Source organism: Haemorhous mexicanus, chromosome 4 (assembly GCF_027477595.1).
Source record: "Haemorhous mexicanus isolate bHaeMex1 chromosome 4, bHaeMex1.pri, whole genome shotgun sequence".
Taxonomy (NCBI): Eukaryota; Metazoa; Chordata; class Aves; order Passeriformes; family Fringillidae; genus Haemorhous; species Haemorhous mexicanus.
The window spans coordinates 663,173-689,210 of NC_082344.1; the positions used below are offsets into that span (position 1 = coordinate 663,173).

General features: G+C 45.6%; 1 long non-coding RNA gene across 3 annotated transcripts in view; it reads right to left on the reverse strand.

The window, feature by feature from the left end:
• Nucleotides 1-26,038, reverse strand: part of LOC132325946 (uncharacterized) — a 227,107-nt gene that overhangs the window by 150,173 nt on the left and 50,896 nt on the right. The gene's annotated exons all lie outside the window — the stretch shown is intronic.

A 26,038-nucleotide genomic window follows, 5' to 3' on the forward strand; every position in this document is an offset into this window, starting at 1 on the left:
CTTAATGAGGGGCTTTCTGTTGGATACTGAAGTCCCTGACCTGGAGGAGGCTGATGCCACCCTCAGCAGAGCTACAAACCACGAGAGCAGACACAGATTCAGCACTGCCATCCTCCAATATCAGACACAGTAAGCAAAGGCCTATTTGCTACCAAGCATTCTGTTTCTTCACAAGCAAACTCTCAAGTGTTCAAATAGGCCAACACAACTCTACCTCCCCTAATTCCAAATTTCTCTACTTTGCTAGCAAACTTCCTGGAAAACACCTTCAGTTTTGCTTTCTTCCAAACAAGAAGGGACACAAGCTAAGCAACAATTTCAGTACCCACCCCCATCCTGTACAATATCTTTTTAATCAAGAATCACAGGTTAATCCCAGCTTTCAAAATACAATAATCATAAAATTTTTTATACACTACAGTCGTTCCACAACTGGACATGAAAATACCTAATCCTGTAAAATTACACAAATTTCTGATCAAAGTATAGCAGGTAAATCAAACCTGAAATGAAAGGATTAGAAAAGGTTACTGTAATTCTTTTCTGTTAAATAACAGAGAAGCAGATTTCACTGAATCTTACTCTATAATTCCCATCTGGAAAAGAAGCACTGGAGGAATGAACAGGTTTGAAGAAGGCCTTTTCATGACATCTGTAAAGTAAACCCTAGCAATCAAAGCCCATCCTAATCCTTCATCCAGCAGCTGTCCTCGGCATACAACCACGGTTGTACTGATCAAACCCCGGTCCTTGGGACAGTTATATCGATCCATACAACTTGTGCTCTTCCCCCAAAACTGCCCACCAGCTTCCCAACTTTTCCAACCCAGCTGACAGCCAGGGGTGGCATTCAAATTCTCTGTGCCGTACCCAGCACCCACCGGCTCTCTCCATCAGCGCACATCCCATCGCGCAAGGATACCATGGCCAGCGGCACTCCAGCGACTAATCAAAGGACATTCACAGGTGCTGTTTCAAGATCTCCACCCAAAGGGTCAGCTCTGCCTCCTCCACTCTCCCCTTTTCAACTAAGTCACATAAAAGGAAGATGTTTCGGTAGCTCCCACTGAAACCTCAAGGAACACTTGGGAACATGGCATGGATATGAACTCTGCACCCACCTAGCTTCAAAGCACCAAAGGACAAGGAAACCTGAAGGTTTGCCTCTTCCTTGCACATAATCTGACACTGAGAAATCACCTTTTACTTGATTCACCACGATCTGAAACATCCCCACGCGGGCAGCTTAGCACTGCAAAGCATCACAAGGGAATTTCACCCTGCTGTGCATGGAGATGCAGCACACACAAATAACTTTTCCTGATTTTTCTGGAACCCAGGAGGGTGGGAGGACAACAAGCACTCATGGTCTAACCAGAATTTAGACTGTGCCTGTATAAACCTCTTCAGTAATAATTTCCAAGCATGGCCTTTCCTACACTAGAGAGTCCTTCTGAAATGCCCCCTGCAGCAGCCACAGGAAAGCAGCTGCTCTGTCAGGCCCCAGCTATCAGCATCAGGGTAAGAGCCTGTTCCAGCATCATCCATACCTGCATCCCTGCAGCCATCCACCCCACACCGAGGGAGCATAAAAGCCCAGCTACTGCTTCTCTGTGTTCCAAGTACCACATGCTTCAGTACAATTCTCCCTCTTGCAAAGCCAACAAATGCCCCGGCCTTGCATAATTTATCTATTTTGTCTCCTTTCAATATATTAATTATTGCTCTGGCACCTCAGCCTTCTCATGAAGCCAATAAAGCATGAAATGCCTCTGCACAGAATCACAGTTCATATTTTCTGTCTCGTGTGTTAATTACTTCCCTGCTTTTCCTCCTTTGGTGGGGGAATTAACCCACATAGCCTGTAAGAATGAACTAATACAGCAAGAAACCTGCTGTACATCTCTACTGGCCATTTCAGAGACTTTTGGTCATCTAGTACTTCTTCTCCACTTATAAACTACAATTCAAGAATTAAACAGATCCATCCCATTCTGACAGCAGCCTGCAATTTATTAACCAGAATGCTACAGAAAATCTACAGTGAGAAAACAGCATTTCTTTGTTTTAAAACCATGTGAAAGCCATAAAATGATGCACTCCAGCACAATGAAAACAATAACAGAAAACAAGTTAACACTGACTCTGGAAAAAAACCAAGAGGAATTGTCAGGAAGTAAAAGACACCTGTACAGTAAAAAAAAAAAGCAAAGTGCTGCCTGATGTACCCTTTTAAATTTTGTTTTTAAATAACAGAGAAAAAAAAATAGTCAACTAAAAGTAAAAAAAAAAAAAAAAAAAAAAAAAAAATCACAGACCAAACACTACCAACCCATCAGTCCCTTTTCCTCACAAATACTTCCTCAGTATTGCTAACAACCCTTCCTACCAAAAGATGGTCTTACAGGATTAAAGCAGATACTCTGTATATGAATACTCTGGGGTCTTTTTAGCTTGTCTTTCCCAGAGCTACTGGAAAACTGTGAATAAAAGTCACACACCAAAAAAACTGAAAGCTAAGGATTTTATATTAAATTATCCCTTTTTTTTTTTTTTTTTTTTGTTAAATACAACTCATTTTGTCCCAATTGAGGACATCAGGGGTGTCATTCTGTCATTCAGAAGGCACAGGAATCCATAATGAGTTTTCTGTCATTTACAAGGAGGATTAAAGACAACTGGTAGACTCCAGCCCATGGAGTCATCTACAACAACACACCTCAGAGGGTACCGAGGGCCAAAACCAGCCTCTATGCACGATACACTTCACTGTCACTAGGTTAATGTTTGTCGCCAGGGCCTTCTGAGCATATCTGAGAAGCCTTACCAGAGCTGCTAGATCCCAAGCTCTTTGGCTTCATCTGAGCCTTCCTCTTCTCAAGAGTTTCCAAACCAGGACGCCATTCCAGCTGTCGGCAAGCACTGAGATGGACCTACGTGCCTGACCGAGGCGTCAGGGATAGCTGCAGCTCCATCTGAGATGGTACCTGGACACAAAGTGCCATCATGGACTTCCAGCTCCATAAGCCACACGAGCCCAAAGCTCCTGAACGCTGAGTTACCTACAGGCTAACAGGGAGCACCTGGCTTCCCTCTGCTCATCCTGAAGGGGGAAACAAACCCAAGCAAGCTCAGATACGAGCTCATTCCACTGTGCCTCACCTCTTGTTCTTCACAGCTCAGTACGAACCAGGCCATAATGCAGCGACGGTTGCCAGCCCATCCTGATGATGTAGTTATTTCCAATTGGCACTTGGGAGCAGTGAGGATGGGAGGCATTACTCATCGCCAAGAGTACAGATGTTTCTAATTGCTTTCCATTACCAAGAATAACAGCTGTTTACATCTATCAGCAAATAATTCACAAGAGCTCCAGACTATTAAGATAACACACCCCACCTGGTCACCATCACAAGTTGTCAAGGCCAAGGTAGTGGCTGCCAGAATCCCCTTCTGCATCTCTGTTCATCAAATGACAGCATGTGTCACCTTCAGATATCCTTATGCTACCCCACAAGCCCTGGCGTCTTGGTGGCCTGACAGATCACACAGACATATGGATTCTTCATGGCCTTGCAGTAAACGTTTTACGGTTATATCGCAGTCAAGGGCAAATGACAGGAGCGAGGGACTTGCTAATAACCCAGGTAAAAGAAATACCCACGCTTGCAATAAAGTGGGTAGCAAAAAAGTCTGCCTGCTTTGCACGCATCTGTGTGCAGAACATCCTTTAAAATCACCCCAAGTAATTGACAGTAGGTTTAATTTTGCAGCTCTCTCACATCTCAACCAGGGCCCAGGTAAGGGGCCTGCATGAAATGGTCAGCACAGGAACTCACTGATCCCTTCACTGACTCAAGCTATCTTTTTCAAGGCTGGCACAGGCCATGAACTCATTTTCCTCATACCAGCCCATCTAGGCAGGAGGGACTGTCCTTTTCCAGCCTTTCACAGCTGGGGGCCTGGGTCTGCGGCAGGGGCTCCCTACCACTTACCCCATACAAGTAGATTAGAAGCCAATTAACATTAACAATTAAGAAACAGACAGCCTAACACCCTACAAGTGACTGGTATCCAATGAGTTCAGCAGTATTAACCATTTCCTGATTATTAAAGCTGCAATATCATTTGCCTCACAGAGCTCTAAGACCATACCTCTGCAAACAAAAACCTGCTTGCCCAAATGCAAGTGGATTTCTACCCTAGGAATCTAGGAAAACCAGGCTGACTTCTTGAGAAAGGAGAGGAAGGAACATAAGTCCTCCACTGTTTTGGCCCATGCACAAACCCCTCCTCCCTCCAGTCACTCCCTGGGAACTCTTTCTCGTGTATAAATCCCTTGCAGAATATATCAAATGTCTCTGGCAACAGCACTGGTGTATCAGGATCTTCTTCCAACAGTGTTTCACCCATTGCACCGAACTCTTTCCACTAGAGACAGCTTTCTTAATAATAATTTTACAGCCTAATAACTAAATCCTTAAATTACTGTCATACACTTGACCCCATTGCACTTTGGTCCATGCTGAGCAGCAAGTGCTGCTTTAATTAGATTAGGATCAATGGGGCACAACTCCATCAAAGGGCCGGTGCGCTATTCCCAAGGTCAATACAACAAAACCAAAAGGATTTGGCCAGAGTACATAACATGGAAGCTGCTTCTATTTCAGATATGTCTCCTCTGTCCCCCTCCCAGACTGCAAGCCAACCCCCGTTCCATCCTTTACATCTTAAAAACAAGTTCCAATGTGTTCTTCTGTCAAGTTACTGCAGAAGGACACGCAGGACCCTTTGAGCTACTTTTGAGAACTCTATTCAGCCCCTCAGGCTCAGCAATGGGTCTCTAGGGTTAGTCCATCGTGGCTTTTTGCCTTGGGAACATCCAAATGCCTGGCTGCCATCTCCTCTCCAAGTTTCCTTAAACACAGCGATCCCAGGAAAGGAATTACTGATTGCTCCATGTTTTGGTCTCCCAGAGTTGCGCAGCCATTGTTGTTCTCATCGCTTGTGCTATTTCAGGGCAGTGTCTCCTGCCCAGGGAAGACTGCCAACAGGAGCAGAATGCCATTACGAGAGGAGGCTGCTGTGAGCTGCCACCATCACAGGGAATTTATCATTGCGAGCCACAAGCATAATGGACTCCTTCACCAAACGACTTTGGATATGCAGGGCTTGGCACCGACTCTGCCATCCACATGCAATTACTAAACTGCAAACGCATGTAATAGGAGCAGGGCACAGGGACATCACAGCAGTGCAGGCAGTCATCTCTTAGCAGCTCTGTACACACAGGCACAGGAATTGACTCCAAGAGTCCAGACTGCCTGACAGGCGGACAGGAAAGGAAAAAAAAAAAACATGGAAAAAAAAGAAACTCCAGAGCTTTGCTAAACCCAGCAGCTCAGGAGAGATGTTAATGTTGAATGCTTTTGGCTGGGAGAGTGAGCTTGGCTAGAAAAATCCAGATACAGATGCCACAGCATTATCTGTAAACCTTTGATGCCCCAACTTTCCATCTTGCCGTGCCCTACTCTGGATTATGGACCAACACACTAACTCCATTAGGCACACAGACCCTTCCCAACAATCATTTCCTAAAAAGGCAACTATGTAAGTAGTTTATTTTCCAAAGGGTTCAGCAGCTCAAAACTCTCACTCTAAGAAAAAGTTTTTCCCTATGTGTTGCCACGTGATCCTCCTAGGCCAAGCTAGGAAGGCAAACCTTCAATCTGTGAATACAAACAAGTGAATACATCCACTGGACCCAGAGCATAGGGGGGGACTCTCTAGATAGTGCTGTCATCTGAGCCTGCAAGGCCTACACCTTCACAGTCAGACTAGAAGCTCCAACTCCTCCAAAATGGTTACTATCATCTCCTACACATCCATCACTTCTCTCTCAGGCTGCCTCACTTGGAACCAAACTAGGTATTTTCTTCACGCCTACACGGACTTTCACTTCATAGTACAATTTCCTAGAGCCCTACCAACCTGTTAGCTTCCCATACAACCAACAAAGGAGGTGAGACCTGGATTTAGGATTTCTGCCTTTTGCATTACTTCTGTTGCTGAGACTCCAAGCAATCCCAGATCAGCCAAGTAATCAGAGCTGATACAAGGGCAAACACAACTGTCCATGCACATTTTTTGGCAGCTAAGGAATTATAAAGATAGAGCTAAGCCCATGAGGCATGTAGAATACAATGAACTGTTACTTCCTTAAGCTCTCCCTTCCCCTGGGAATCCTCAATAGTTGGTGACTGGATTAGCTTCCTCACCTGCATTATCCAGGCAGTGTGCTCCCTGCACCCTACCCTCCTCCTCTTGTCTCTCTTGTTCTGACTTTTTATATACAATATATTACTGTTGGGCACTGCTTCCTTTTGCTCTCCCATTTTAGGCTGCCTCCAGCATACCTCAACCACCCTATCCCAACTCATCAATTCTCCACTCACAGACTTCTTGCTGAAGAAATGAGCAGAGTTGTGCCTCCACTCAGTGAAGACTCAAGAGATGCAGGTGACGTACATTCATGCTGTATGCATTGGCTTCTACAATCACAGGATGGTAAAACTGTTCCCGATGGCATTTCAAATAATAATAATAATAATAATAATAATAATAATAATAATAATAATACCAACCCCAACAAATTGCTCATTCTCCTGGTGGCAGCTTCTGAAAAGCTTCAAAAAACACGAACATTAAAAAACTCCAGAAGCAGACACTGGTTTACATTTTGGAATTTTTCCCCTCCTCCTTGTCCTGATTTATAATCCAGGCTCAGATTCCTAGGCTCCCAGTGCGGCATGCTGGAGGCTGCCACCTGGTGAGAGAGCTGGGAGTAGAGAGATTTAAGGGAAAAGACTAACAGTTACCAGGAATATAGCAGCCAGAGTTTGTATCCAAGAGGAATGCTCCTGTGAACCCCTTTTCCACCTGCGTTGAGCTCACAATGCCCAGGCAGCAGGAGCTGCAGCAGACAGCCACAGCCCCCCTCTATCTGCACACAGCTCTAACTCACTCGTAAGTTTCTTGACTTGGGCACACAGTGCTGCGACTGATGTGGAAGATGGATAGATAAATGTCCAATATGCTGAGCCCTGAAAGATGCCGGCACAACCCGACCCAATTAATCTTCCTGCAGCACCTGACCTCGAATGGGTGCCCAGGCACACACCATTCATCACCCCATACATATCCATCACGCTGCAGCACCTACGGGGCCTGGCAGGGCTCCACGACGCCTGGGGACAGGGCACCTCTGCAGCTACAAAAGGCAGGTTCTCCAGCTCATGATTTAACTTAATCCTAGAAGAGAGGAGCCAAAATCTCTTACCAGCACTACTGAGGTATTGATAAAGACATGCAAAGAACCCAGATTCTTTGACACAACTTGCTTATTTTGACAAAAAGGAAAAGCTCCTTTGCACTGAGTTCTCGAAGCTCTTATTTTTTAATATGGGGTGACCCTCAGAGATTCCTCTAGGATGAGTGACTACACTTGGACACTGTGTATCAATACAATGACCATGCCACCCTGAGCAGCATTTTCACATCTGCTGGGAAAGCAGCTCCTGACACCTCATTTGCTCTCACAGAACTCAACACAGACAGGGAACTCCCTCATCAAGGCTTAAGTGGCCAACTGGGAAACAACTTTCACTTGCAAATTGTTACAAGGGACCTTAAGTGAAGGCTCAAATCCATCCCCATCCCAGTGCATACCATTCCAGCTAATGGGCACACAATACAGGAGATGTCAGAGCATCCCTGTGATTTACAGGATGGCTAATGAGCACATCCAACGAAGGCTTGTTGTCTCCCATAAAATCAGATGGATGTAAGCACTGATGAGAAGCAATTAACTCCATACAGTACTAAATAACCTGCCATCGTTACCGTACTTTCTTGTCCACCCCATTAGATGTATAGAGGCCAATACACAATATATAAAAAAATACATATGCAGCCGAGGAAGTTGGTACTCCAAAGCCACTTCTACCACATTGGGTAGCCTTCAAGAGACAAGCCTTTTCTTTCCATCATCCTCATGTCAACAGCCATGTAAAAACCACAGTAAAAACCCACTGCTTACAGCAACCTGAGACACATCACTTGAGTCATCACCAAAACGGCCACAAGGTCTGAAAAACAGGGACGGAATACTTGAATATTGACGGTGAAAATGCCACCAGGACACAACCCAGGGAATTTAGGTCCTGTCTGCCCAGACAAGACAGACAGGAAGCCTCACTAGAGGCATCTTAGGTATTCCCTAGGACCACCAATCATTTGGGTCTGTTTTATAAATAAGAGATTAAGAAAGAGAAAAGCAGTTAAAATACTGCTGCAGGTGCATGTTTAAGAACAAGAGCTCCTAGTTATGAACTCTGCTTAGCACCCCAAAGCACTTAGAGCCGTGAGCATGAGAAGTGCTGACTAAGCAGCACCCCCGGGCTATAGCAGAAATCAGGCTGACATAAAGGAGCATCAACCCTCACCTATGAAGGTATTGCTAGAATGACAAGCACCTCAGAGACCTAGGCCCCCAAACCAGCAAAAAAATTAACCTCCTTGTTTTTTGTCTTTCCCACAGGAGTCCTGTCCAGGGTGAGAATAAGCAAGCAGCATGAGAGTTCCACTCCAGCTGGAACAGAATCTAATCTGCAACAGCAATCCAGAGCACATAGCTCAGGAGTCAATGTGAGAAATTCTGCCATGAACAGTAACCAACCAAACAGCTTTTGGAAGGTGCTTTTCCCCAATTCCAACTGCTGGCATAGCTGGTTTGTACTGAAAACAGCAATACATGGGATTTGGGGTGTTTCTAACAAAGAAATTTTCAAAAGCAGTCTGCACTGACATTTATCTGTTTCTGTTCCATTAACCAACAGCAACATTTACCCAAAGGAATTGTCCTCAAATACATCAACTGTACTAAAAATTATGTTTCTACAGTAATTGCATGACCACGTAGCTGAACTTTCACTAAGTTTCAACAGAAGAAGTGCTTTGTCCACATTTAAGGCTGGTTAGTTAGTAATCCTAATGGAGATGGAAGGATTAAACATGATCATTTTCTCAGTTCCTCTCCATTGCTTTGCAGACCCTGCTGGTGACCAGTAACCACTCAGAGACCAATCTCCACTGTTCCAGTCTTATGGCACAGGTACAAGCTTCCCTTGACTACTAGGCAAAGTCCAATGTCAGAGTAAAGCCCACAGTGCAGCTGCTAGAGGGGTCTAGTGAATACCCAGCCTCTGCTCACGGCTGCTCAATAAGCTGCCATCTGCTTCACTGAGGGCCCAGGTTCTGCTTGGACAGCATTACATAAAACCAACCACTATGACATTCCACAGAGTTTTGCTTGGCTGGACCAAAAACCTCTTCAAAACACAGTCGCCCACACAACAAAGACATCGGACCCTCAGATCACTGGGACCAATCCCCTACACAACAGGCACAAGGAAATCCTGTTCTGAAACAGAGTGTTGTTCCCACCAGTACCGGCATATCCAGCCCACCACACATCTGCAGATCCCTGCCAGCAAGGGGTGTGCCAGTCAGATGGTCCAAAGCAGCAGTACCTGATGAAATAAAAACCTTTTAGCATAAGGTATTGCTCATTTCAGTTCCAGCCCCCTCTTCAAATGCTTCACTACCCTCCCAGGGAATAAATTTCCCCTTTCCATCTAGCTGGGATTGCTCCATTTGTCCCTCTCACAGGGCACCTCCAGGAGCATTCGGCTCTGCTTTCTCTCACCTTTCCATTTAGCAGCTGCAGACAGCAGCAACATCTCTCTCACTCAAGATCTCTAGGGTCCCAGAGTCCCCGAGGAGCACCCACACCCCACTTCTGGAATTCCCTTCCCAGACTAAACCACTGCAGGACCCCCGGCCTCCATCCCAACCCTCTTCCTTTGCACACTCCCGTACTGTTGTGTCAGTAGAGTGAACAGAAGCTCCTGGCAGAGGCCTGTCTGCTCCAGCTGCCCAGGCTCGTACAAATGACAGGGAGATAACACAAGGGCTACAATGAGAGCTCAGTCTTTTTACAGTGCTGCTCACTACTAGATTTCTGCAAAGGAAATCCCAGGATTGCTTGGGACTTTTCCCTCCTTCCCTCAGAAAATAAAGCCACAGAGAAATGGCTGGAGGGGAGGGGAGGGAAGCAAAAAGATGGCGTGTGGTGGTTTGAAATGAGCAAGATGTTAACTAATTTTACTTTTAATCTTCTCTTTTGCTGCAAAGTGAGCCATTCAGGCATCACATCTTCTGCATTTTCCTTGCCTCTTTCAGAGAAGCATATTGGGGCAGAACTTGCCAGCTGTCTGCCTCCTTCGCCTTCTGCTACCATTATCCTGAGGTACCACCCCACCTTCTGGCCCTCCAGCTTGTTGGGGGGGGGGGGGGGAAAGAAGAGGAGGGAGGGAGGATGGGGAACACAGTTACTCTTACAACACATCCACGGTGGGGAAGCCAGAATGAACCAGACAAATATTCCAATAGGACATGGCATAGATGGAGAGCTCTGATTTCTCCTAGCAGAGTTTACACCTGCCTCCATCCATCCCTGTGCACACCCCCACGTGAAGAGAGAGCCCGGCACTGCAGTTTCACTGTCTCAGCCTTGAGACTTCATTAACCCTTCCCCATTAAACCCTCCAGTCAGACACAGAGCGCGCGGCCCCTGCCCCCACCGCGGGAGAATATTCTGATGCCCGCACTCAGCCAAAGCAGTGACTCAAGCTGGAATGATGCATTTCACCGCCTGTGGGCTCCAAGCACATCCAGCAGCCTGGCAATCCCAGCCCAAATGCCTCGTGCTGCCTTCAAGTAGGTGTAGCTGTTTGCAAAATACACAGCACACAGAGCCTGTGTGTGGCAACAGCTCCGCAGCCACAGATGGATTTAAGGGATGTGGAGCATGAGCACATCACAGAAATCTAGCATTTTTTCTATACCACTCTACACATTAAGAAGCATGAAAAAACAGAACAAAAGAGCATTTCTGCTTATCCACATGCTCAAATATTCCCCTCTGGTTTGGCTTTTTTTTTTTATTTAATCAAACCCTGCCAATCTAGTGTTCCACTTCAAACTATTTTAACCCCTTTGGAACTACAAGTAAGCTGCATTTTAACCACTACGTCATGCCCCAGTGGCATAAATGGGCAGCCTTTTTAGCAGTAGAACTGCACCAAATCATACTTTCTGCCCAATCAGGCTGTTCACCTGAATAGAAACCCAAAATGCTTCCTGAAGCAGTGCATCCGCTCCTCTGCTTTCTCTTGTCACACAGGCAGCACTTACCCAGAATCAAACACAGATTACTCCATCGATGCCTTATGCAGTCAAAGACAATACATAGGCTTTTGTCTTCTGCTGCAGCTGTTTTTTCTAGATGACCTTCTGCCTCCATCCTCCTTGTCTAACCCACAGTGCCTCATCCCACCCAAAGCTCCCAGACTGCTGTCTTTTTCTCAGCTGGACACACTGTACGGCCATCAACAGTCCCACTTGACCCAATAAGCTACTCACACCTCTAAGGACACCACCTCACTTAAGTGTTCTACAGCTTCCAGAACTGAGCAGTAGTTAGACCTGCCACAATTTATCTACTCAATCTCATATAAAGCAGGTTTAAAACATACAGGGAAAAAAAAAAAAAAAACCAACCTATAAACCCACACTAACAAGATCAGACAGTTGTAATGTAGAATTCTCATCAAAATTATCAAGGTCATCACACACTGGGATGATTCTATTCCTTCTGGAAGAAACTGGGGTTTGGATTTCAAGTCCTGAAGTCTTCCTTGATAAACAATCAGCCACTCCCATACATCATCAAGCATCTAGCAACTGCCAGACAAGATTTCTGCTGACCAAAACAAGCTTTCCAGCCAGAATTAGAAACAGTCTCCAGTACTTCCTTAGTGACAAAGAATGCTTCAAATAAGACTAATAAATCCCATGAATTAGAGCTGAAATTAACCTCGGGAGGGCCTTTCAGCCCACCCTTCTTCAAAGCAGAGTTTTCTGCACTTTAAACTCCTTCTGACAAGAGATGGTACCACATACCTCCAAAGAACTACTACAATTTCAGTATTTTGCATTAGCTTCTGCCACCAACTTTGCAAAGTCTGGGAAGGTGCCAATATCAGCAAGGGAAAAAGACCTGGCTTTCCAATAAGATCTGGAATATACCACATTCCAGACAGTAGCTGCTAGGTAAGCTGGAGCTGTAACATCAAACACATCTCAACAGCCATAAAAAAAGCCTTTCAAGAGTCCACTACATCTTATGAAAACAACTCATACTCCATTGAATCCATGTGCTTTCCAAACTAGGTATCTATTAAAGTAGAGACAGCGGTAATAAGGTATCAGCTGTGCTCAGCTGTTACCAGTGGTCTCATGATAATGCTGAAATCTAAGCATCTTGCCCAAAATAACAACCTGGAAAACAGGGTACCACAAAACTACAAATCAGCAGTCAGAGAAGCAGGTCCTGTGTACCAGCACTAAACTGGATCACCACCCATCACCCCAGACTGATGGGCAGACAGAGCTGTCATCCTTTCCCTCTGCACTGCTCTGCTTTGGAATGGACTCTGGAAACCATCTGCCATTGCAACATAAGCGAACCATTAGTCTATTGAGCAGAACTCAGAATTTACACACGGCCTTGTTTTAAGTACAGGCTTTTTCTTGTCCATTGAGTATATGGTGCCTTTATTGTACCTCCATTATTTCTTTTTTTTAACTACTTAGCCATCTAGCAAACACAGAAGGTCCTAAATATCAGTCTTCTCTAAATATCAGCAGACGGCAACACCACAAACAACACACAAATCCACAGGAACATTCTGGTTTTGTTACATGCCCTCTCTGACACTGACACCTCTGCTTGCTTCCACAGATGACACTGGCACTGAAATCCATGAGGTGGCATTCATTTATACCTACGGACAGCTTGAGTAATGGCTAAGTATGGGTTCCCAAAGCTGCGGGACAGGCTCTCTATGACCCCTGTGTTCCAGGTATGGAGAGGGCACAAGTGGCCAACCCTGCTTGCATGTTTTTCTTCACATCAGTGTTTCTAAGCAGCCCAAGCAAGCGACTGCAGTTCAGCTCTCAACATGCCACCGCTCAGCAACGTGTCAACAGTAGAAGCCACCTTGGTTGTCCGACACGCACAGACAGGTGATCTTTCTCCACACCTGGCCCCTGACTTCTGCTTTCTCTCCAGCTGCACACAGACACAGCTGCTGAGTTACCCAGTTTCTAGACAAGACTGAGACACTCGCTCCCCAACCAGGCCGGCAGCCATAACCTCTGCAGCCATCCTCTAACTGCAGTGGCAGCAGTATTACTAACAACAACATAGGAAATACAGGGTGCTAAGCCAGTGAGAACACAACAGAATAGTCATCCCTCTTGCCTGAGTCTTTTTTCTACTCTTCCATGCAGGTTCTGCCCTTGGCATTTTTAATTTTTCAACATCTTTTTCTCCAGCCTTCTGAGAACAGAAATGCTTCGAACACTATACTTCCGAGGCCCTTTATTCTTAACTGCTATTAAGCAAAGCTACCCAAGAGACACTTCTTGCACACAGCGAGTTCTGCAAACGAGAACTGAAGGGTTAGAACTAGCTTGGCTGTGAGGAAGACACGGCTGATGCTAAGGGGGACTGACAACCTCTGGTGTTCCTCTCTAGTTAATCTGATGACTTACTCCTAGAGCAGACAACATGAAATCTTTTTTACACTGTTAAAATAGGGCTCCTACCAATGAGAAAAATTAAGGACTCTTCCTTCCCACTGCAGCAAAAAACATCCATTTTAAGTGCCTGTACAGGGTTTAGTTTTGCATCTGGACTCTGCCATTTAAAAACCTGCTTTGTATTTTTCCCAGAAACACCATCTATTTACACATGCACAGAACCTTTGCTGTTCCCTTTTTCCAGCATGACATACTTTCCCCACAAAAATTCGGTCCTGGTCTACTTACTATAACTCCCATTTGATTTCTGAGGCAACATGTTCATAGCTAACCGAACCAGCACTCACCAGAAGCATCTGCACCAGTCAACACATCTCAAAGACCTCAGACACCTCATTTGCACACAGAAACACAGGACTGGAAGGCAATCCCTGAAAAGGCATTCTAAAATGACAGAAGGATTTCCATTTTATGCTTACAAACAGATTTTCAGAAATGACTACTGTTTCCATGCATTTCAGTTTCTCCCTTTTTACTCTATAGGTAAGTATTAAAAAAGCTGGATTTCAAGGCACTCCACTTTAAAATCAGTTCTCCCCAGAATGGAATTGCAGCACCTGGTGTTCCTAGAAAAATCTTGACTAACAAATAGACTCAATTTCTTGTGAATTAATGATGCTCTGGAAAAAAAAAAGCCATCATCCAGATTTGAAACAGTTTTAATCTACCTGGTTCACGCGCCAGAAACATCTCGTGCAAGCTGCTTAATTAACTCTAACACTTTCATATTGCAAGGGGAAAAGCTTACCTTTGGAAAAGGCCACCCTCAAACTCAGAGCATCGAAAAAAAACACAGGGAAGCCACTGTGCCACGCCACAGTGCATGCCTTGCTACTGTCCATCAAAACCCCATTCACTTTATACCTGAAGCACTGCTGAACAGAAAGTTACAATAATGGAATAGCACAAACCAGACTTTTCTAAATGCTTCCACCTCTTAATTTCTTATTTGTCTCCACCACACTGATGTCCTGCAGGCTCCCCTTTAATGCCTGTGCAGGAGTTATTAAATAAATGACTGTGTGCAGTGGCAGTGGCCCATGACACGCAGCCATTCCGCACTCCCGATGCAAATGCAGCGGGATGGATGAAGCTGTCACGCTGCATCCTCAGAAGGATATTTGTTAGCCTCATTTTGCTGCTGTCATGGGCTGTAGATGTTACTCTGGCCTACCCTCATGCCAACAAGAGTTCAGAAGGCACTGCAGGAAAAACTCACTGCGGAAAGCAGTCAGCTTTCCTACACAGCGTTCAAAAGAAAATACATTTTATTACAAGGTAGAGAAAACACAGGTTTAGAAACACACACACAAGCTCTAAAAGGCATCTCATGCTAGGTTTTGTGGCTGAATTTCCAAGTCCCTTTGCAGTTCTACAGCAGAGTTCTCAACATCAGCTGCTCCAGCACATCTAAATCCGTACTGGCTGGGGATAAAATTATCATGTGAAGAATACAGGGAATGAGTAACCACGCCCTAACTGACAGCAAGAATGGAAGAGCAGCACAGCTCAAGAGAGACTAAGGTGGTTGAGCACCTCCCTGCCAGCACCACGGAGCACAGGAACACAGCTGCTATCTACCTTCAGTCAGCTGCTGGGCTCTCCATCAGGACTGGTCATCCCAGCAGTCATTTCTAAGGCAAGTATTTGCGTACTCTGAATGGCTGAGGCGCAACCAAAGTTACTTAAGGACAGCCACTAGAAGCTGGCAGCTTTTGACAGGGTAACACAGATAAGACTCAAGTGTCTCTAAGAGAAGCCAGGATTACTCACTGTATTTCTCCCGGTAATTCAATCCTCACAGAATACCTACTTCTACACATCCCACTTTCCCCAGTCTGACCCAGTCAGCAGCACCCTAATGATCCACACACAGACACACACAACCACTCCACCATATACACACACGCACATGCATCTACAAATTATAAAAGCCAAAATAACTTTGGCACAACACAAAGAGGTGGTTGTCAACAAAAACAGATGGTCAAAGAATTGGGCAAACACTCAGAGTTCCAGAAATGAAGCTTTTGCTTTCATTCTAAATGCCACACTTCTTACCCAGCTCCAGACAAGAGGATACATGGAGCCAGTCACAAGCTCGCTTCCTGCCAGGCTTCTCTGTTTTCATGACAAAATTAAGAGTCCACAGATGGAATAACTCAAAGCTAATTTTTACACAGGTTGGTTTTCCCTCTCTCCCTCCTCCCCACGATTCAAAACAACAAGAATAACATATTGTACGAAATTAAAGAAACAACTACAAGGAGGGGGGAGTAAAGTTGCAGGGAGGTCATTTTGTTGCTATGACTTCAGTTATGCAGGGAGTTCTATTTAATTTGAGAAATTATTTCTTTCGCACTGTGCCTCAGGAAGTCTGCTTCAGCCAAAAGCCTGACAGTATCACAATCCACCATTCCAAGTTCTTATTTCCTCCAGAAATTCAAGGCAACTGTCTTATTCTTGCTCTGGCCCGTGACCCTACTGCTACCGACTTTTAAGAGTCCAAGCTTTCTCCCAGCCCTCTTACTCTCACTGTTTCCTCCCCTCTCCCACCTCCAGCGGAAGTTGGATTCCCACTCCCATTGAATTCAACACAGCCCAGAGGAAAGCAGACAAGGTAAATCCTAGAGGTTGCCTAGAGATGCCTCGGTCACAGCACCGAGTATATCCCACAGTATATCCCAGGTACTTGCTGGACACTCCTGTGAAACGGTGCATACATGGAATCTAGTTCAATGAAGGGAAACAAACACAGTATTAATAAGCAGGAATAAATAGCAAAGAATGTGTTCATCCTTACCTCTTAAATAAGTAAAGTTCACAGAGATCTCAGAAGCATATTGAATTATTTTTCATTTTTTTCAAATTCTTGGCATTCCCAAGCACTTGGCCAGCCCCTGTGGTGTACAAATCTATGGGCTGCATTAAGGCTGACCACCTCCAAGAGCTGCCACTTGCCAACCAGCACTGCCCTATCAGGCTTCACTTAACAGAAGAAGAACAAAACCCTGCTGCAGTGCATTTAACAACTTAGGTAAAATGTGGTTTTGCTGGGACACAAAAAACTACACATTTTTAACCTGAACACCCAAAGCTTTGAGCAGAAAGGGAAGGCACCTGGCCAGCTTAATGTTAACGGTTTCCTGGGGGTCACTCCGGTATAAATCCAGCATTATTTACAGAAGCTCTGCCCAGAAGTCTAATTTTCTAACTGTAAATTTTTTTCAGGCTGACATACTATAGCCCAGCGCCAACACTGGAAACAGCCCACATAAAGGGCCAGCAGCTGCCACAAACTCTAGTACAAGTAATGAGTTACTTGCAACCGATTGATACCAACATTTAAAGCAGCTGAAAAACAACAGCCTATCAGGAGACTTAGCCACCTTCCCCCCGGGCTGTTGTCAGCACTGACTGCTCTGTGTGGACACAGCAATACATTTCCATTTACCATACCCAAGGAATTACTGTTCTGCTCCAGCTTGAAACCACCATCCTGTTACACATGCCTCTGTGCCGTTCACAAGCCCAAGCAGAAGCACTAAGACAGCAACAACTTCTGCTCAGGTGTGAGGGTACTGACTTCATGGTGACACTCCTGGCTCTTAAACTTAGCATTCAGTCCCTTCTTCTCTAGGTTAGAGTTTGCACATCCCTCCCCCCCAGCACACAGCTATCAGAAAGAGCCCGTTTGCCCACACACACCCATTATCTGGATTTGCCCTCCATAAAGCTCCCATTATGGACTGAGCTGAGTACTCATTAGCCACAGCCAACGCTACAAACAACTGAGGTCGGCTGGCTGAGAGACTGACCTTTTGAGTATCGTGCCTCCAAAATAAACTGCACCATGTATACCATTTGATGTCCTGGTTAATTGGAACCTCTTTTTCCTGCATTTTGTCAAACACAGTAAATGTCACAGCAAATTTTAAGCGACAAGAACTTGGAAGACACATTTAATTTCCCAGTGGCATACAACAAACTAATCCAGTTAGCATTACGCTTGTTAGAGCTGATCTCAAAGGTCCAATGCATAACTAGAGTTTGAGGAATGTTCATTTACAGATTAGCTCCTGCCCTCTGACCTCAGCAGGAGCTTAATTTACAATGATGCAAACTCAGCTGCACTGAGCTCCAAAGGCATTCATGGGGAGCTCAAAATTCCTGACCAATACATGGCCTATGCTCTGGCACTGCTGCTTTACCTGACCACAGAGCAGGTGGGAAATCTAAGGATGGGCCAGGTCAGATCCTTCAGGTCACACTGCACCTCTCTGTGAGATATACAGAGGCCAACACATGCTTTGGCTTGGGCATATTCAGACAGAGCTCAAAAAACTCTGACCCTCACCTTTTCTTCCCGATCTAAGTAACTTCCAGGTAGATAAGGGTTGAATACTCTGCTACAGAAAAGGAACTCCACAAGTTGATATGGATGAGAATTTTAACTCCTATGCCGAATCTCATATTTTGGGTTTCAAGGAGTTTCTGAACTATCTTTCTTTATTAAACATGTCTTGTACTAAACCTTCTCTTGTCTATCTTGGATGGAGAATTCACCTCCTTCCAAACCCACTATACTTATTGCAGTTCAGTGAAGATCCATAGAAAATCTCAGCCCAGAAGATGATTATTTCGGCAACCGGTTTTTTTTTCTATTTCATTAGTTATTTTCCCCACTTCATCACTTCTACACAACCTTGGTCAGTTTCCTCTTGAATTTGTCCATAATTTACTACACACCCTCACTTTCAGAATATGTACATACTTATATAAGCACACACTCAAATGCCAGAGGCAAGTCTTAGGATTAGCTGACTGCTCTTAATATGTCTAATTCCAGTGTACCTTTGTAGCATAGGGATCTCCAGCTGGGAAAAAAAATCCCAAATGTCCTTAGGAACATTGAACATATTTTAAGCAAGCATTACCATGAGCACCTTTTCAAAGTCCCAGATGACAGGAAAGATGACTCCACAGCCATGATAAATTGTCTCCTTAGTGGATTTAATGGCTGTCATTTAAGACACTATTTTCCTTCCTGTTGGCTGCATGATACAAAACCACCACATACCCTTTTTCTGGTTTGAAAGCACCATGGGGGCAGGGTGCACACAAGGTTTCACAAAGGACAGACCAGGTCCTACTCTAGGTACAAAAGCCTCACCTAGACACGAGCAAAACGATGACAACTAACAATGGCAGCTCCATCCAGACCAACCCAAGACTGCCCCCGGCTCCCCCACCTTCCCACAGCTGTCATTAGTGCAGTCTACTCCTTGGAGATTGCCAGGCTCTGAACAAGGGTTTGGGTACCAAGGAATACACAAAGCTGCAGCCAGTACACCCACATAATCCACCAAGGGTATGTGATGTGTATGACACAGCAGGACTCCATGGACAGACCTGGCCACGCCTACTCCTCTGGGGCTCATGGGGCTACAGATCACTTAATCTAGGGAAAAGACAGCTCTCATCAGAGAGGTGAGCAATGAAAGACCACTGCCACACTGGGGACAAAGCCATAACTACAATGTAAGAGCAAAGTCTTGAATCAAGCTTTTCAGAGTCACTTAGGGAATCAAAACATGACACATTTCATTCATGGCTAGCTCCAATATATTTATGAGCTTCTGCATACTGCCAGAGTCATCCACTTACTCCACTAGCGTGCCCTGCCTTGCAGAGACCACCTTGATTTACCACTGCCATGGGTCCAGGATGCTTAAAAGTGAAGGAAAAAGTCATCTGCCCCTCTTCTCTAAAGCCCAAAGACCAGAGAGCTTCCCCTTCTTCCTTTCGACAACCAGTGAGCCAGGCAAATTTAGCTCAGTCAGGAAGAAGTCATTGATGTACTTTCAAGAATTCTAAGCTCCCTTTGTTTTACACCATTTCTGCAGTAGCTTCTTTCAGAAGAACATCTGCTGTAGCCCACACCAAAGAACCATCCAGCCCAGCACACTCTGGCAGAAACCAGCAGCACACAGCTTGTCAAGGGACACAGAATAAAGCAGGCCCGCAGGGACACTCACTTAGGACACACACGCAGTCCTTTAACAATGTGCTCCTCTGGGACTACCTGAGCTCAGGATGGCTTTCCTGTGTTTAACAATTACCCCCGAATTTCTATTCCGCACTCATTCAGACTTCACCCCTGCCTGACAAGCCATCACTCAGCCAAGTCAGACCAGTCAGCAAACCTGCACTCGGCTCCCCAGAGCCCTCCAGGCTGCCTCACTGCTCAGCCACACCTTCATCTCTGGCACACCAAATCATATGTTCAGATCAGTACAGACAGCTCGCCTGAGGATCCTCTACCACCAAAACAAAGGTCCCTGTCCCCTCCATATGTGGGAGACAGACAGCAGATGTATGACAGAGAATCCTTCCGTCTTAGGCACAGTTCTGTCACACATTTGGAACCTGCCGTGGCGTGGGAAGATTGTGACACAACACAAGCAAGGCAACTACCCAGCGCTGTTCCCAACTGTGCTCTCACAGTCATCTCAGCTCCTCGCCCAAGCTTTCCTGACAAACCTCCTTGTTCCTACCCTCACGGCTTCCTGCATCTCGCTTCAATGCTGTATCTGAAGAGCTGAACTCCCATAGGAACTCTCCACATTTCAGCATCTTTATTGCTTTGCAAGAAGATAAAAAGCAAACAGCAAAAGAAATGGGGAGGAGGAGGGAACGGCCAAATCCTCACTGCAAGGTCAGACACTAATACACCATCAAACTGGTAACAAAGAAACTCACAGTTAACACGTCCCTTGGGTGACATCATGTACATTCCTGTATATCCTGTCTTCTTTCCCCATCTGTCCCTTGGTCTCTGCGCTGATTCCCGACAGGCCAGAACTCCTGAGACACATCTAACAAGGCCTGCCCAACGAGGAATACTGCATGGGAATCAGGTAAAGATCCAATGGACACCCCCACTGACACTTGCCCTTTCTCCTTCTCTCCATCTCCACTTGGAAATGGATTCCATCTTTACCCTGCTCAGTAACTGACCTGCACTGGTTGCACCCTTTCTCTGGGCAGCTTAATTTCTAATTCTAGGCACTTGGTAGCTGGTCCATTTCCTTTCCCACAGGAAAGGAGGACTCTGCCACATGACCAGAGACACTGCTCAGACAGCAGGGAGCCTTCCTGGCCAGGCACCAGGATCAACGCTTCCCAAACAGCAGCGACTGCTCCCTCCAACTCTTTCAACTACAGATAAATCCTTTGCAACACAATTCTCCAAAAGCTGCAGAAGGCACAGAGCCTGAAACCTCTGCTCAGACACTCTGCTTGGGTTGGAGATTGGCTTTCAGCACCAGCAGCTGAACACGTGACCTTGAGCCTCCTGTTCTTCCACTTCTTCACCACACAGAACATCCAGGGCATACCCACCTACAAGCCAGGGCCCTCCAAAGCAAGCCTGGCAACTCCACATTTTGTATGGCCATTAAGATCACTGCCTTTGGCCCACAACAAGAGGAACTCTGCTCAGGTGTGATTCACTCAAATCACTGACCACAGAGGAAGAATTCCCATACCCTGAAAGAGCAAGTGCTCTTTTTCAGCTCGTCCATCACACTTCTCCTCTAGGACACCAACTATTAAGGCCATAAGTTCTATTGATCTCATTTAAAACAAGTCCTTTGGAATAATTCCCCTTGTTCACTTATTCTCAGGTGGCAACTTCTAGGATCTTGAATTCAAGTACTACACAAAAAAATTTAATAAAATACAAAGTCTGTATTTTAGTCTAGTCCATACAAAATGGACTATGCTACACTGTTCCAGAAGCGTAAGAGCCTCGAGCACTAAAGATACATTAGCTGGAGTCCTTAGCTCTGTCCCCCTACCCTTTACACCTTTTTCCCTGGAATTTACCTCCTTCCTCCATTCAGACAGCAGGCTCTGCAGCCCAGCTGGCCTTGCGCCCTTAATTCCTCCAACATGTGATATGAGGAGCCTGAGCTCCAACCACTGAACACGGAAGCAGAAAGTGATCAGTGCACCCTATGCAGACTCTCACCTACATATTCCCAGCTACCTCTCCAGCCACAGCGAATTCCAGCAGTTTACTGCATCAACAAGAAACTCAGTAGTCTCTCAGCAACAGCCTTACAGAACACAGCCCTGCTCATCTCCAGCCATCATGTTAGCTCAGACATCATTTAAGTCTGCTCGCTTCATTCTGCCTCAGGCCCAGATCACATCAAGCAGACCAACCCCAACCAGAACCACGAGCTCTCTAAAGCCTCAATTAGCCAAGCAGAGCTTCCGTACAACTGAGGACGCCTCTCTAAAGAGAGCTTTCCTTCCAGCTCTTTGATTAAGCAAAGTGACCAGAACAGCAAAAGTGACAGAAATGTTCACTGGGGGCCTTACATTTAGCCTGTGTAGGCAGGCAAGCCAACAGCAGCTGATGGAGTATGTGAGCACACACTCCATGACAGAGCCCTAGGAACAGACAGGCAGAGCTCTGCACCACAGTGCTGCCTATTTCTTACAGCGCTTACCCCAACAACGCTGCGTGCACAGTCCATTGAGCTTTGAGCTCCCTGTATCATGGATGGTTTATCTGAAAAATGGGAGCAGAACAGAACTGCAGAGGTTTCCTCTGCTAGCAGGAGCAAAGATGGGAAAGGGAAAGACGCACACAGAATAAGAAAAATATCGTATCAAAGGTAAAAATTACTAATGAAATACAACTTAGTGAAAGCCTAGGTCTTTACCAGAGGTTAGTAACTCTTTACCATAGGACTTTCAGGAGTCAGTATGAAGGGAAGCAAGGGCAGATTCATACCGCACAGGTTCTGAGACCAGCGAGCAGAAGGTTCCTTCATATCAAGACAAATCACAACAGCTCTTCTGGAAGAGAGAAGTGGTGGATAGCTGGACCCTCTACAGCTCTTGGAATTCCCTTTAAACACCCCAGTGCCATAGCAAATGCAGCACTGGACATGGCATTTGAGCTGAGGCAGCCAGTGGGATACACTGGATACTCAGCTGCCTTCTCCTTAAAACAGCCATCATCATCTTATTTAACAGCCCCCTGCCTTTATTTCACATTTCTCCAAAGCTGTCCATGAGTTCTCCCATATTTGAGCAGTAGAGAGCAGCCCCAATAAGCACTGCCACTTGGAGCATGTGCCTCCTACTGAATCCAGACTTTAGTACCTCATCCAGCAGAAGCAGGAACAATTTAGTTACTTAAGCAAAACACCATTGACAGCTTCCTTTTACACCATTCTTCTGGAAGTCAGAGTCCACTGAAATCCATGCAATACCTTAGGTTTATCCATAATGTCCTGCAGAAGCACTGCTACGCTTCCCTCTGGAAGCTGTAGCTGTGTGCAGCAGCCAGAACCAGACTTAGTCAGGCAAGATGTAAAGAGCTAAATGCGCATTGCCAACAGCCACTCCTGTTTCCTTTCAACCCTCAATAGCCAGAGGGTTAGCATGTACATCCTGCACCTTTAAAAATTGTCTTAAATCTAACATTTTTGCTGCCTTTGTCCTGTCAGATAGGATAATTTTTTAAGTCATTGACTGCTGTATGTAACACATAATTGAGAAAATTATTTCAGATTGCTATTACAATGCTCCAGTGACATTTCTTTCACTTGACCAGCAATATCTCTAACAGCAGCCATCCTCCTCAAGATTTGGTGCTGTAGATATTGTCCTACCCAAACAAATTTTCACAGTGGTAGGTGATTGGTCCTGCCTTTATTTTCCCCATCAAACATTACTCAAGGAAGCACAACTCTCCTCCTTACTAGGCTCTTAAGTCTTCCCTACAGTTAGTTTACGTATAAGATCTGTCAGCTCTTTCCTCCCAGGAAGAAGAGCCACCTCATGCTTTCCTGAAATTACCATACATATTGCTTATGGAAGTACTAATGTGATTTTCCTTATTTAGAAGCCAACAGCTGTGTAATATCACATGTTCTATTCAGCCTGGTTTGTGTCAGGCTTGAGCTGTCAAAAGCACACAGGCTGGCCACAGAAACAAAAGCACGGACTTCACCCCTGGACCACTGGGCTTGCAATAGACAGACCAGAGCAAGTTAAGACATTAACAACCAACAATATTCTAAGTTTTGGCTAGGAGCTCCTACGGGAACCATTGCAACACAAGAGGGTTGCAATCCACAAGGCTTGGCCCCACTGGGAGCACTGGGCTAGCCTTTCTTGAGGAGAAAAGGCAAGGCCAGCTGGCCAGAAACAACCCAGCAAGGGTCACAACATTGAAAAACCATCAAAGAGCCCCTGCAGCTTGTCCTAGGAGTGGCTGGAATCCAGTCAACTGGCACCTCTCACATGTCTAAACCAAAGCTGGAGGACAGACTTAGGGTCAAACATCAGCCCCTAAGCCTGTGCCAAGCTAACAAGGTTAAACAGAGGGACCTGGATGATCACACATGGAATTGAATTCCTCTTTCCCCAGCCTCAAAATTTGGGACCGGAGGCACAAAGTTATTAACCAAGCGACACCAGAAGTGTTAAACTCAACTCCCCTCCCTTGGGAGAAGACTCCCCAGCACACAGCTAAAAGATTAGCATGAATTTTAAAAAACAAAACAAAAAACAAACTCATTAGGTTTGAACAGCAAAGAAAAGCATCTAGAATTTGAAAATAAAGAAGGAAGCGTACAGGGAACATTTACACTCCATTTGTCTCATGTGTTAACAAGCTAACATCACATCTCCCTGATGTCTCAGGGCTCAGACACCAGAGACAGCAGTCAGAAAAACATCCCTGTGTACCACCATGATTCACCCCGGCCCAATGCACTTCAGAACACAGTTAAAGCACCTGCTCAGATTAAGACCAGTCCCAGAACCCTTTCTTTCACCACTGCATACACTGTGCAAGCCTGCAGGCACAATTCCTAGCAAGCTACAAGGGAAAGGCTCCTCTTGTCTCCCTAGTTCTTAAAGCCCAATAAAAATTATTTACACCCTCTCCGGGCTATCTGGTTTAATCCTTTCCAGCTCAAGTATGACATTTGCTGGGACACTATTAGGTTTCTTACGGTGCTCTGACTAGCAATCACATCTGTACCTGACTGTCAGGGGACACTCTTGGCTGAGCCGGCCACCCTGGTCTATGCTGAGAGCTCTGAAATTTCTCAATTGAAACATTTGAAAGTTAATGAACCCTTCTAACACAAAGCTCCCACAGCTCCAGAGTTCTTTTATGAGCCCAGCACACGGTAGATGCACAGGAAAACCTCACTTGAGGCAGGCCTCTCTTTACAGAGTGCACCCAGGCAGAAGGTCAGACTCTCAGGCACAGCATGTGACAGTCACGACCAAAAGGCACCATCCGCAGGAGGGCTGGGTGGCTCTGCCACGTGGTACTCCAGGCCACAGCCTGCTCAAAATAGGGCTGGCCATAATCACAGGCCCTCATCGGATGAACACATGGCTGCTATAAATGGCAAACCACTCTTAACTCCCTGAAAAAGAGTCGTCAACCCCCAGCCACTGTCCAAAAGTGAAACAAATACAAAAAACCTTAACAATCACTTACATAGCAATGTCATAATGGGAAAAAAAAAGACAATCTTTTCAAAGCAATAATTTACTTACGTGCATCTTCATTTGAACTTCGGTTCATCTTTCAGGAACACTTCTCTGTCCTGTGAACTTCAAGCAGGGGGATCTAGAAACAGAGCCTATCCCCTGTGCTCCCCGCAGTTTCACGTGACATTGGTAAGCCCCAAAATCCATCAGTACCCCAGGACACAAGAGTCAGACACAGAGAACTGGTGCCGTTTTTACAGGCATTGAACAGGTTCTTCCACAGAAGAAATGGGAAGCAGGACCAAGGAAACCCAGGGCCCGTGCTCCAGAAGTACAACCTTCTTCTGGCTTCCACCCATACCAGCCCATATTCCTCCCTCCAGAACCGCACACCTGGCCCAAATAACACCTCCCAGCCTGGGGATAGCACTGCATTTAACTGGGAGCATTGGAATGGGGGCCAACCCACACCCAAGTGCAGGGCACTAGGCTATTATTGCCATAGCATAAAAAAGGACTGGCTTGTGTCTTTCAGGTCTGGGGTCTCATTTTTTTCCCCTTGTTTTTTAATTGCTAAGCCTGCACTTGGGGTTGAGCATGGGGAAGGGGGAAGGGAACAGAATCTGGTGAACAGCTGGGGCCTATCACTTTTCATTGCAGGTCTTGGAGAGATGTGGTTGACAGAGTGATGCACAGAGGCTGTCCCAGTTAA